The sequence below is a fragment of the Nicotiana tabacum genome, chromosome 4, assembly GCF_000715075.1.
Source record: "Nicotiana tabacum cultivar K326 chromosome 4, ASM71507v2, whole genome shotgun sequence".
In the NCBI taxonomy this organism is placed as follows: Eukaryota; Viridiplantae; Streptophyta; class Magnoliopsida; order Solanales; family Solanaceae; genus Nicotiana; species Nicotiana tabacum.
The window spans coordinates 140,843,163-140,857,140 of NC_134083.1; the positions used below are offsets into that span (position 1 = coordinate 140,843,163).

At 40.7% G+C, this 13,978-nt stretch overlaps 1 non-coding gene across 1 annotated transcript; it reads right to left on the bottom strand.

The window, feature by feature from the left end:
* Window positions 1-13,398: 13,398 nt before the first annotated feature.
* Window positions 13,399-13,505, bottom strand: LOC142180540 (small nucleolar RNA R71). The gene has a single exon (XR_012709158.1). It is a non-coding gene; the product is annotated as a small nucleolar RNA R71 (small nucleolar RNA).
* Window positions 13,506-13,978: the final 473 nt, after the last annotated feature.

The window sequence follows — 13,978 nt, forward strand, 5'->3', positions numbered from 1 at the left end:
ATTTATATGTATTCAATGAATACATGGATTGGACAAAAACTACTGGGTTCGACCGAACCCATATTCCATACTCCTACTCCTGCTCCGCCCCTGACACCATATCACATTGTGAACACAGTTATAAGTGTATTTGAAATATTAAATTTCAATTATTGTAGAAATTTATAAACTTTAAATCTGGATCCGCCTAGCAATGAATCTCTTAAAATAACAAAACGGTATCTCAAGATAACGTATCAAAATAAGTCATCCAAAGCCAAAGACTGCTCTCGAATATCATCTAACAATTGCTCATTATGCAGCTAAAGCAACATGACCATCGTACAGATTTAGCGGCCATGGAACAGTGGCGGATCTATGTACTAATTTTAGGTACTTTAGCACCTAATGACTTTTACATAAACTGTGTATAGTTATATAAAAAATATAAGAAAACTGATATAAAATGCTAGCAAGCACTAAGGAACCAAAAAGCTTAATGGGTGCTGTGGTGTTGAGGTTGAAGTAAAGGCGTGTCTGAAGCTAGAGGCTCGAGTTTGATTCCTACTTGACTTGTGAGTAGAAGTCATTTTTTGATTTTTTTTTTGTTGCGTTCGAATAGTTGTACACTTATATTATGTGATTGATATCAACTTTATGTTAAAGGAAGTGAGCACTAACAATCTTAAAGTCCTGGATTCGGCACTGCCATGGAACATACTATACTGTATGAGTACTTAAACTAATACTACAATAAAAATATCTAAGAGAACAAGAAAGTAAACTATAAGAGAAAATGTGAGGATGTATCTATTGATTAGCTGAATTGATAACCGTCCATAGCTATTACCTAGTGGGACACGAATTAAAAACGATATATTACATGAAACTTTTTTTCAAACTTAATAGTTATTACTAAGATTAGATACATGTAATAATGAACTAATATATAAATATATTTCTCTTATGTACAGATATTTGCAACTATATGTTACGCGAAACTATTTTTTAACTTATTACTAAAACTGAAAAGGGTTAAAAATACCCCTATAGTATTCTAAATGGTTTGTTATCGCGCTCCGTCTATCTTGAGGTTTGAAAATACCCCTGCGACTAACGGAACCATCCGTGGTCCCAACTTTTAATGTATTGTCATGATTTGATTGGGACACGTGGCTATTTGGTCCAGGAGGCATATAACCCGCCCCAAATATCCACCCGCCCAATTTTTTTAGACCACCCATAGTAAAAACACTATTTCTACCTACCCATTCCTTTTACCCCCTTTTTCTTCATCAAAATTAGAGCGGTTCTAATTTTCTTCCTCTTCAAATTTTTCTCTCCTTTCAAGTCGTAATTGTTTTGTTCCACCCCTCTTCTAAACTTGCTTTTGCTTGTAAAAGCTATTCTTTTTTGGTAAGATACAAGCCTACCATGTCTAAGAATTCAATTGCTTCTAATTCGTCGTGTTGAAGTGGTTGGGGGTTGATTGTTAATCATTTTGTGGCTAAGACTCCTATAAATGTTAGACGTAGATTTTACAAATGCCCTCGTTTTGATGAAGAATTGTCATGTGGGCTTTGGAACTGGCGCGACCAAAATATGCCACCACATGTGACAATGGTGATAAGTAACTTGAATAACACACTGAAGTGTGTAGAAGTAGAAAGGAATTTTTTGAAGAAGATGGTGGCTGACTTGGATGATGATGTTTGTCGAGAAAAGCTGAAATTGAAGAACATTGTAGCAGAAATGGAAGGCATAAATTCAGCCAATTTAGCGGCAGTGTCTAAGATGGAGGATAAATTACGAAGGATGAAACTTTTTGTTGTTATTTCGTGGGCTATCTTTATTCAGATTTTAGTGGCTAGGAGTCAGTGCAGTTTGGTTATTATTATTGTCAAGAGCAATGTAATATCCCTTTTGGTTCTTTGATGATCTCTATGTTTGTTTCAGTTTCTTGTATTTTTTATGAATTTGAAGTTATTTTGTTCAAGTTGATATGTACTTGAAATGTGCTTACAAGAAAAATGCCCATATGTTAATAGTATCATTATCTTAACAAGAGAAATGACAATAAAGTTGGCACAAAAAAAGGTTCGACTATGGAGCTTAATTAAAGCTGCAAACATACATTGTTTCTGGAATATTTACCTAACAAACATAGCTATTAGACTAGTAAATATGTGATTGTTGTGTACAAACGCACACGCAAGTATACGTGGTCGACAAGTAATAAAGTAATGAGAAAGTATTGTTCCCACGAGGATTTATGATCAACTATTGTCTAACTTAAACTAGTACGAGTTATTTGTTCAAAAGCTTTTGAGAAAGATGATTGTGGTTTTTACTAACTAAATTACTATGAAGCTAATAAGCAAAGAAGAAGATAAGATCACAAGTAGAGCAAACAAACACGTAGAAAGAATTCAATGAGATGGTAATATTCCGGGGTTATGGGATTAATATCTCTCCTATTGCGTTTTTTCGATTGATTTAACCACTTGATTTATATAATTTATTGATTAGCAGGGTTTATTTTGCTCGCGAAGTTCTTTCAACGCTTCGCTCACATATTCAAGCCAACCTAAGACTATATGTATATAGAATCAGAATTAATAAGAACGCATGTATATTTCCTGCAAGAATAACCAAGTAAGGCAACTAGAATATGTCTATCCTAATCGCGAATCTATTCTCCGATGCCCAGATCCAAAAACTTACTCTATTCAATCTTATATGCGATCTATAGTTTTCACTTTCGAGTTCAACTATAAATTTGTAGATAATACTCAATTGTTAGCTATGCAATAGAATAATTAAGTGCAAGATTGAATAAACAAATTAATATGATAAAATCAAGCAATATTATCATCGTCAAACTACAATAGTCAATAACAACCTATAACCCCAGAATAATGAGATTCTTAGCCACGCATGTTCATGACAATACTCACAATATTATTTTTATACATAAAAGCTATGAATACTAGATGGAAGATGGAAGAAGGATGAATTCCGTGCTCCGTTTGTATTTCTTTGCCTTTGCTTGCCTCTAAAATTGACCAACCCTTCACTAATCATGTTTAGGGGTATTTACAGGTTAGGGTCGGAGTCTTCAAGCCCAAATCCAAGTAGAAAATATTTAAAGCATAGACTAGAAAAGGACCAGGCCTCAAAGCTCGTGAGGCCTAGTGTGCAGAGTGCCCTGGAGTGGGCGACACCCACTTTGCCACCTGGTGTACCGCGCCCAGGACCAGGCGTCGCCTGGCCTGGCGCCTGGTTCTGAAACTTGTTTGATTTTTGCCTTTTCGTACTCTTTTTGTGTATCTTTGACATCCTTGTATGCAACCTTTACGGATTTCCATCCTCCAACTCTCTTACACATAAAAACGACACAATTAAGCTCAAACGTCACACATTTAATCATTAAAAACATTAAATTATAATGCACTAAAAGTGTGATGACCCGATAGGTCATTTATAGTTTATTCTTCATTCTTGTATTCCGAGACCTTGAATAGTTCTATTTAGCCTTTCTCGATTTACGTACACAGTTCGTGTCCTTTTTCCGGAAGGTTTTTATGAGAAAATTTATGAAAATATAAAATCGCGCCTTAAAACTCATTTGAGTTGACTATGGTTAATGTTTTGTGTAAACGGACTCGAATAAGTATTTTGACGGTCCTGATAGGTCCGTATCGTGATTTGGGACTTGGGCGTATGCCCGGAATCGAATTCGAAAGTTCCTAGCTCGATTTATCATAATTTGTTAAAAACTAGAGGTTTAAAGGTTTAAAAAAATTCATAAGTTTGACCGTAGTTTGACTTTGTTGCTACCAATTTTGGATTTTAGTTCCGAAACTTTGTATAGGTTCACTTCAGTATTTATGACTTGTCTGCAAAATTTGGTGCAAAACGGAGTTGATTTAACGTGATTCGGACGTCTGGTTGAGAAATTGCATGTTCTTAAGTTTCATTGAAAATTTCATTTGTTTTGGTGTCTGATTCATAGATTTAGGTGTTATTTTTGTGTTTTGATAGCGCGAGCGAGTTCGTATGATATTTTTACACTTGTGTGCATGTTTGGTTTGGAGCCCCGAGGGCTCGAGTAAGGTTCAGATAGGTTGCAGATGTTTTTGAACTTAGGAAAAAAATGTTGGTTTAGCTTCTGCTGGTTTCTGGTGCATGCTTCTTCGCGATCGTGAAGATATTCTCGCAATCGCGAAGAGTAGTTTGAAACTGGGGAGGAGTTGTTCTTCGCGAACGCGAGGTTCTGGTCGCTAAAGCGAAGTGGAGGGGGGCTTGCCCTTCGCGAACGCGAAGTGTTGTGGGATTCTTGGGGAGCTGGTCTTGTGTTAATTTAGCCTTAACCTGTGTTCTTTTATGGTCGAAAATTAGGGATTTGGGAAGAATTGGAATTTTTTATAAAATTGAGATTTAGACCTCAAATTGAGGTCGGATATTGAAACTAATTACATAATCGGGCTCGGGGTGAATGGGTAAATGGGTTTTAGTCCGAATCTCGGGTTTTGACCAAGTGGGCTCGGGGTTGACTTTTGTTGACTTTTTTAGAAAAAGTATAAAGATCTTAACTTTATATATTGTAATTTATTTTCCTAGCATTATTTGATGTTATTGAGTTGATTTTGGTTAGATTCGATTGGTTTGGAGGCGGATTTTAGAGGAAAGGCCCCGGTAGAGCTTTGATTTGCTTGCGAAGCAAATTTAGTGCTGGGTCTAACCTTGATTTGAGGGAATTAGGAACCCTTGAGCTATGTGCTATGTGAAATTCATGTGTAGCGGCATATATGCGAGGTGACGAGTGTATATACGCCGTCATAATACTTGTTCCCATGCTTTTTCGTATTTCATTAAATATTTTATTCCATGTCTTAACTGTTACATGCTTTAATTGCTTCCTATGCACTAATCTGCTACTTGTCGTTTATTATTCTCATATTAAAATATTAGTTTCTCTCATGCTTCCATGATTTAATTGATACTTGCCTTAATTGACTTACTTGTACCCTTTAGTTGTCATTTATTTGACTTGTCTTGCTGCTTAGTATTAATTTTAGCAATTTTTGATTTGGAACGAGTTTTCCCTTTATGGTTCTGCTTTCATATTCGTTAATCGTAGAGAGTTTTGTGATTCGAGTTGTTGAATTGATTTCATTTATTGATTTGTATTTATGGATCGGGTTTCACGCCGCAACAGGTGGAATAAGGGAGAATTGATATTGATATGGTGGGATCGGGTTGCACGTCGCAACAGGTGGAATAATGGAGGATTGATATGGTGAAACAATGGAGGATTATGATACTGATTCTTATTATATGGTGGGATCGATTTTACATGTTATTAATGTTATATATATGGTAAAATAAGGGAGGATTGTGTTTGTACGGTGGGATCGGGTTGCGCACTGCAACAGTTTATGTGTTTTGTATTCCTTGTTGTATTGAGTTGGATTTGGTGTTTTCGTATGAGATTCTGAGGATTTGTATCTCTAGTTTTACTGATTTCGAGGATTGAGTTTATTTTCATAAGTTAACTGCCTTACTTTCTTATATTCCTTTCCTGTTATTATCATTATACTGCGTACACATTATTTTAAGTGACCCGCCTTAGCCTCGTCACTACTTCGTTGAGGTTAGGCTCGACACTTATAGAGTACATAGGGTCAGTTGTACTCATACTACACTCTGTACTTCTTGGGAAGACTTTGGAGTCGGTCCCAGCGGTGCTCAGTAGATTGCTCGGATCGGACATATGACGGAGACTTGAGGTACAACTGCTCGGCGTTCACATCACTGAAGTCCCCTTCTACTTTATCCTAGTTGTTTATTTCTTTTCAGATAGTTTTACTTTCATTCAGACCATTATCTGTATTATTTTAGTCGCTCGTGCACTTGTAACACCAGATCTGGGGTTGTATTAGATATTACGGTTGTTATGACTTATCGCACTTTATTTCAGTTCTATTTCAGTATAATTGGTATCAGTTAATTTGTTTTGTTGAAAATGGCTAAAAACTACTCTAATGTTGGCTTGCCTAGCAAGTGAAATGTTAGGTGCTATCACGGTCCCGAGGGTGGAAATTCCGGGTAGTGACAAGTTGGTATCAGAGCACTAGGTTGCCTAGGTCTCACGAGTCACGAGCAAGCTTAGTAGAGTCTGGAGGATCGGTACGGAGACGTCTGTACTTATCTTCCAGAGGCTATGGAGTTTAGGAACAATTTCACTTCTATTCTTCTCTATCTTGCGATTTTATTCTCTCATTGATGATTGACTCTTCTATTCTTGTTCTCTTGCAGATGGCGAGAACACGTACTGCATCTATAGCCGGACAGGAGCTGGAGCCCTAGTGGCAGCTACGATCAGGGGCAGAGGTCGAGGCCGAGGTCGCGCCAGAGGCCGAGGCAGAGGCAGGGCTCAGCCTAGAGCTCGAGCAGTAGCACCCGTAGTGGAGCCTCAGGTGGATTTTGAGGAGGAGGTTCTAGCTCAGACTGTACCTGTCGGACCAGCTGAGGTCCGGGAGAGGTTCATAGCCACTCCAGTGCTTTAGGATGCTCTAGTCCATTTGGTGGGCCTTATCGAGAGTGTGGCCCAAACCGGTACATTCCCGGTGGCACCAGCCATCTCTCGGTCTGGGGGAGGAGCACAGACTCCCGCTACTCACACCTCGAAGCAGGTGGCTCCCTAGTATCAGACTCCAACAGCCCCGCCAGTTGGGGTAGTTCAGCCGGTTGTTGCGGCACAGGCCGGTGATATGCCCGCTTTGTCTTCTGAGGCTATGTTGAGGTTGGATAAGTTTACCAAGCTCTTTCCTGTTCATTTTAGTGGTGCATCTTCTGAGGACCCACAGGACTTTCTGGATCGTTGCCACGAGGTGTTGCACAACATGGGTATAGTTGAGACTAATGGGGTCGATTTTGCAATATTTCAGATGACTAGTTCCTCCCGGAGGTGGTGGAGAGATTATATGTTGACTAGACCAGCTGGGTCGCCTGCACTTACCTGGGATCAGTTCTCACAGCTATTTCTAGAGAGGTTCATTCCGGTCACTCTGAGAGAGGAGTACCGCATGCAGTTTGAGTGTCTTCAGCAGGGTAGTATGAATGTCACCCAGTAAGAGACTCGATTTGTGGACCTAACTCACCATGCCACTATCTTGCTTCCTACTGAGAGGGAGAGATTGAGGAGATTTATTGATGGGCTCACTTACACCATCAGGCTTCAGATGGCCAAGGAGACATGAAGCGATATTTTCTTCTAGGAGGCCGTAGATATTGCTAGACATATCCAGTTGCTTCGTGCTCAGGAGAGGGGACAGGTGTCAGATAAGATGCCTCGTCATTCCGGTAGTTTTAGTGGTGCCTCATCTGGAGGTAGGGGTACTTTTGGTAGAGGCCATCCTACCAGACCATTTCATTTAGCGCTTCAGGCATCTCACAGTGCCTCAGGAAGCCTTGGTCCTTATGTGCCTTACTCTGGGCAGCCAGCCTATAGTGCACCATCAGCTCCTATTAGTGCGCCTCTGATCCAGAGCTATCACCGAGGTTATCCGGCCCATTTGGGTTAGCTTCAGCTTCAGCAGCCACAACAGCAGGATGGGTGTTTTGAGTGTGGTGGTATTGGTCACATCAAGAGGTTCTATCCGAGATTATTGGGTGGCATGCCACAACAGAGTTCTCGTTCCATGGTTCTAGCACCGGTTGCTCCACCGCCCGCTCAGCCAGCTAGATGCAGGGGTCAAGCTATTAGAGGTGGAGGTCAGTCCATTAGAGATGGAGGTCAGGACGTTAGAGGTGGAGGCTATCCAGCTAGAGTGTCACGACCCAAACCGAAGTGTCACAACGGGTACCCGGTGTCTTACTCAATCGAGTACCAATGTAACATATCTTTCTTATCGTACTGTCATTGGTAACTGGGCCAACATGGCCACAACACGTAATGTATAACTATAAGTGAGAAAGTACTATATCAATGAACCATCTTTCTTAAAACATGAATACATATGGGCCGTCAAGGCCTCTAACATACTGTACAAAATGAACCTCTGTCTACAAAGCCTCTAAGAATATTTGACATCAAATGGGACAGGGTACCGGCCTACCCATAAGTCCGTAGCAAAATTCTGACACGATGACTCATAGACTCGGCTGTACTCTGAATGAGGTGGAGTATCATGGTCATGTGGTACCTTGTATGGCACTAGTCCATAAATACGGGGTATTATAGCTTGGACCGTATTTTATCCCCAAATTGCCAAACTTCGACGAAACTTATTTTCTTCGATTTTCTTACCCTCTCACCTTAACGAATTTACTTATCACTTGTTTGGAATAACATAATACTTATAATCCCAAAGTAATATCATTCCCAAACTTACGTCGATTAACTTACGACGAAACTTTAACGTACGGAAATGCGGGATATAACATGTCATTTTCGAGCTTTTATCAATCTACTTATGGAGTACTTTCACATACAAAAATATGGGGTGTAACATAGAGTCCGTCCCAGAGATGTAGTTCAGAGTGTTGGGGCCCAACCCCGATATTATGCTTTCCTAGCTAGGCCTGAGGCCAAGTCATCTGACGCCGTTATCACAGGTATTGTTTCAGTTTGCCATAGAGATTCTTTAGTTCTATTTGATCCGGGATCTACTTATTCCTATGTGTCATCCTATTTTGCTTCATGTCTGGTTATGCCTCGTGATTCTTTGAGTGCTCTTGTATATGTGTCCACGCCGGTAGGAGATTCTATTATTGTAGATCGTGTTTATCGCTCATGTGTGATTACTATTGGGAGTCTTAAGACTAGCGTCTATCTTCTACTTCTTGATATGGTAGATTTTGATGTTATCTTGAGTATGTATTGGCTATCACCTTATCATGCTATATTGGACTGTCACGCTAAGACGGTGACCTTAGCCATGCCGCAGTTGCCTTGATTGGAGTAAAGAGGGACTCCTAGCCACTCTACCAGTAGAGTTATTTCTTATGTGAAAGCTCGACGTATGGTCGAGAAGGTATGTCTAGTTTATTTGGCCTATGTCTATGATTCTAGTGCGGAGGTTCCTTCTATGGATTCGGTACCAGTTGTTCGTGAGTTTTCAGAGGTGTTTCCTGCAGATCTGTCGGGGATGCCACCCGACAGGGATATTGACTTATGTATTGATTTGGCTCCGGGCACTTAGCCCATTTCTATTCCACCATACAGTATGGCCCTGCCGAAGTTGAAGGAATTGAAGGAGCAGTTGCAAGATTTTCTAGATAAGGGCTTCATTAGACCTAGTGTCTCGCCCTGGGGTGCGCCTGTGTTGTTCGTGAAGAAGAAAGATGGGTCGATGAGGATGTGTATAGACTATCGGCAGTTGAACAAGGTCACTATCAAGAACAAGTATCCGTTGCCAAGGATTGATGACTTATTTGATTAGCTTTAGGGTGCCAAGGTGTTTTTGAAGATTAATTTGAGGTCTGGCTACCATCAGTTGAAGATTAGGGAATATGATGTCCCTAAGATGATTTTTCGGACTCAGTATGGTCATTATGAGTTCCTAGTGATGTTATTTGGGTTGACAAATGCCCCAGCAACATTTATGGATTTGATAAACCGGGTGTTCAAGCCCTATTTGGATTCTTTTGTGATTGTATTCATTAATGATATCTTGATCTACTCCCGTAGTCGAGTGGAGCATGAGCAACATCTTCAGATTGTACTTCAGACTTTGAGAGATAGCCAGTTATATGCCAACTTTTCAAAGTGCGAGTTTTGGTTGGACTTAGTCGCCTTTTGGGGGGATGTTGTATCGGCAGAGGGCATAAAGGTGGATCCTAAGAAGATTGAGGCAATTCAGAACTGGCTCAGACCTACTTCAGCTACAGAGATCCGGAGTTTCCTGGGTTTGGCAGATTATTATCACCGGTTCGTGGAGCGGTTTTTATCCATAGCAGCCCCATTGACTAGATTACCCAGAAGGGTGCCCCATTCACATGATCGGATGAGTGTGAGTTGAGCTTTCAGAAGCTCAAGACTGCTTTGACTACGGCGCCAATGTTGGTGTTGCCCACAGGTTCAGGATCCTACACCATGTATTGTGATGCATCTCGTATTGGGCTCGATGCAGTATTGATGTAGGATGGCAGGGTGATTGCATACGCATCGCGGCAGTTGAAGGTTCATGCGAAGAATTACCTTGTTCATGACTTAGAGTTGGCAGCCATTATTCATACGCTGAAGATTTGGAGGCACTATCTTTACGGCGTATTGTGTGAGGTATTCACGGATCATCGGAGTCTACAGTATTTGTTCAAGCAGAAGGATCTCAATTTGAGGTAGAGGAGGTGGTTGGAGCTGTTGAAAGACTATGATATCACCATTTTGTATCATTCCGGGAAGACTAATGTGGTGGCCGATGCCTTAAGCAGAAAAGCTGTGAGTATGGGTAGCCTTGCGCATATTTCGGTTGGTGAGAGGCCGCTTGCTGTAGATGTTCAGGCTTTAGCCAATCAGTTCTTGAGGTTAGATGTTTCAGATCCCAGTCATGTTTTAGCTTGCACAGTCGCTTGGTCTTCCTTATTTGAGCGCATCAGAGAGCGTCAGTATGATGATCCCCATTTGCTTGTCCTTAAGGACACGGTGTGGCACGGTGGTGCCAAGAAGGTTACTGTTGGAGATGATGAGGTTTTGAGGATGCAGGGTAGCATTTGTGTGCCCAATGTGGACGGGCTTCGTAAGTTGATTCTTGAGGAGGCCCACAGTTCCCGGTGTTCTATTCATCCGAGTGAAGCCAAGATGTATCAATACTTGTGGCAGCATTATTGGTGGATAAGGATGAAGAAGGATATAGTTGCATAGGTAGCTCGGTGTCTAAATTGTCAGCAAGTAAAGTACGAGCATCAGAGGCCTGGTGTTTTGCCTCAGAAGCTAGAGATTCCTGAGTGGAAGTGGGAGCGTATCACTATGGATTTTGTTGTTGGACTCCCATAGACTCATAAGAAGTTCGACGCGATGTGGGTCATTATGGATAGGTTGACCAAGTCGGCACAATTCATTCCAGTGGTAGTCACCAATTCTTCAGAGCGGTTAGCTGAGATCTCATCCGCGTGATCGTTCATCTTCACGGTGTGCCCGTGTCTATCATTTCTGATCGAGGTACGCAGTTCATCTCACACTTCTGGAGGGACGTACAACGTGAGTTGATGATGGTAGGCTATAATCATGTGTTTTAGCCGCTTATTGCACTCTAATTTACTGCACTTTTATTGTGTTTGAGCTTTAATCGCTAGTGTTTTGTTCTTATTGCTTATTTCATGCCTTATAGGAGTGATTCTGAGTGATGTAGATGTCATGGAGCTAATTCGAGCTATTTGGAGCTTTGAAGTCTGAGTAAAACCCACGGGATTAAGCTAGGATTGCATTTGGGGGTCGAGGACCAAGTCTGGACATCAAAAATCGAGTTTTGAAATTCAATCTGAGAGAAGTCCACATGCCGTAACTGCCTAATTTCTGCTGCCAGTCAAATTACACACTCTCTGAAGATCCCCACTGCTGCCCCGTCTGGCACGTCGCCCCATGCGGCGCGCCTGTGCATTCTTTACAGAGCCACAATCCAATTTCGGCTAGGAGAAGGTGGTTTCGTTTGGGCCCGACCCTACTTGGTATAAATACATGTAAAAACATTATTTTGGGGACTTTTGACACATCTTAGACCTAAGGAAGCTAAGGAGAAGGTGGAGAAGCAAAAGCCCAAGGATTTCATCATTCAATCCTCACTCAAGACACGAGTTTGGATCGTTTTCTGTTTTCCTTTAACTTAAACATATTTGTGATGAATTGCTCCATATCTATGGAGTAGTTCTCTTTAGGATTTGATGGATTTGGTGTATTGATGATTGTTTGTGGATTATAACTCTAGTTTTATGTATTGAATCATTTTGGATGATTTAATCGTTGCATCTATATTCACTTGTTCAGTAATCGAGAGAGGAATAACTTGTGATATCTTTGCATTCTACTTTGTTGGTTGAATTCATTAATTCTTCTTAGAAATCGGAAGAAGCTAGTTGCATTGTTGATTAAACCTAATTAGGAGGATAATCGAGAGAGGTTCTCCTAAAGACCAATCCACTACGAATTCTTGCATATATTCACCGAGATTAAATTGGTTCATCGTGTGAGGTTGAGACTTAATCGAGAGAGGAGTTTCTACTAAACAGTTGAACTAATAATTGAGTGAATTCGAAAGACTCACTTGAACATTAGATGTGAATTATCTAGAGTTAGATCCCAAACAAGTATCTTGCACCTATCCTATCAAAACCCTGCTTTCTCCTATTGATAACCTTCTTTGCTCATTACTTGCGTCGATTGTCATTAGCCAATAGTTTAGACTCTTAGTTAATTTTAGTATTAATCACAAAACTCTAAATTGTTGATCATCTTGGATAGCAATCTAGCTACAAACTATGATAATTCTGTTTAACTCTAATCCCTGTGGATACGATATTATATTTTACTATATTCGACTAGCAAGCATATTTAAGTGTGTGTTTTGCGCTCGTCAAATTTTGGCGCCGCTGCCGGGGATTTGCAATTAATAGTGTTCGAAATATTTTGCAATGCTAATTCAAGAATTTTTATTTTTATTTTATTTTTCTCTTTTTACGTTTAGTGTTCTTTAACTGTGCGCAAGCTACAGGTTAGATTGGTGCATGACTCGATCTTCTGGGAAAGAATTGCTACCTTACAAACCAGAGATAGAAAAACAACTACGACAACCGAGGAAGGAAATAACTCTCCTTGAGAATACAGAGAAGGTTGGGCAATCCTCAACCAAAGAAACTATGGTTGGATATGATGATAATATGGATTTGGCTGCAAGAGAGGCAGCCCAACAACGAGAAAAAGCTGCACGAGATGCTGAGGAAGCAACTCTTCGAAATGCACAACTTGTCTAAGAAGAAGAGAGGGGTCGGAGAATTGCCCAAAATCAACCCTTGGCAGTAGATCAGTTCGTAAATATTGCCCTCGGTGCTGGGAGACCACTTGGTGATTATGCTAGACCAGTCTACAACCAAGGATTATCAAGTATTAGACCACCTCCAGTTGCAGCTAACAACTTCGAGTTGAAGCAAGGGTTGCTCCAAACCCTTCAAAACTGTTGTGTCTTAAGAGGAAAGCCAAACGAAGATCCAAACAATCATCTAATGGACTTCGAGGAGATTATGAATACCTTTCAATATAATGGTGTGTCACAAGATGCAGTTTATTTAAGGGCATTCCCCTTCACACTCAAAGATGATGCTAAGTAGTGGCTTCGAAGCTTGCCCCAAGGATCAATTAGAACATGGGAGGAGATGACCAGAACATTTCTTGATAAATATTTCTCGTCAGCTAAAACAGGCAAGTTTAGAAGAGAAATTCATAACTTCTGCCAGAAAGATACTGAAACCGTGTTTGAAGCTTGGGAGAGGTTTAAGGAATATGTTCGAAAGTGTCAACATAGTAGAATTGAACTCTGGATGCAACTCCAGGATTTTTGGGATGGATTGACACCGGCCTCATGTAGAACATTGAGTAATGCAGCTGCAGGCCCGTTGATGAAAAAGACTCCAGAAAAGATAGTCACAATTCTAGATGAGTTATCTGAAAATGCAAATCAGTGGCCCTAGAGTGCTGAAAGAAGAAGATCAACTGGTGTTCACCAAGTTGATGCTAACACATCTATGCAGGTACAACTTGATGTGATGGACAAAGAAATACGGAGGTTGACCTTAGCTTCGATACAAAGTGAACCTCATGCATCATCTGATATTTGTGGAAGAAGACACCTTACTCATGAGTGTCAAGCCTCAACTGAGGAAGTGAATGCTATGGGGAATTATAACTTCAATGCAATGGTCAGAAGCACCCCGATTTTTCATGGAGTTCACCTGGGGGGGGGGGGACTACAAATGCATGGCAACAAAACAACCCAGATTTCAG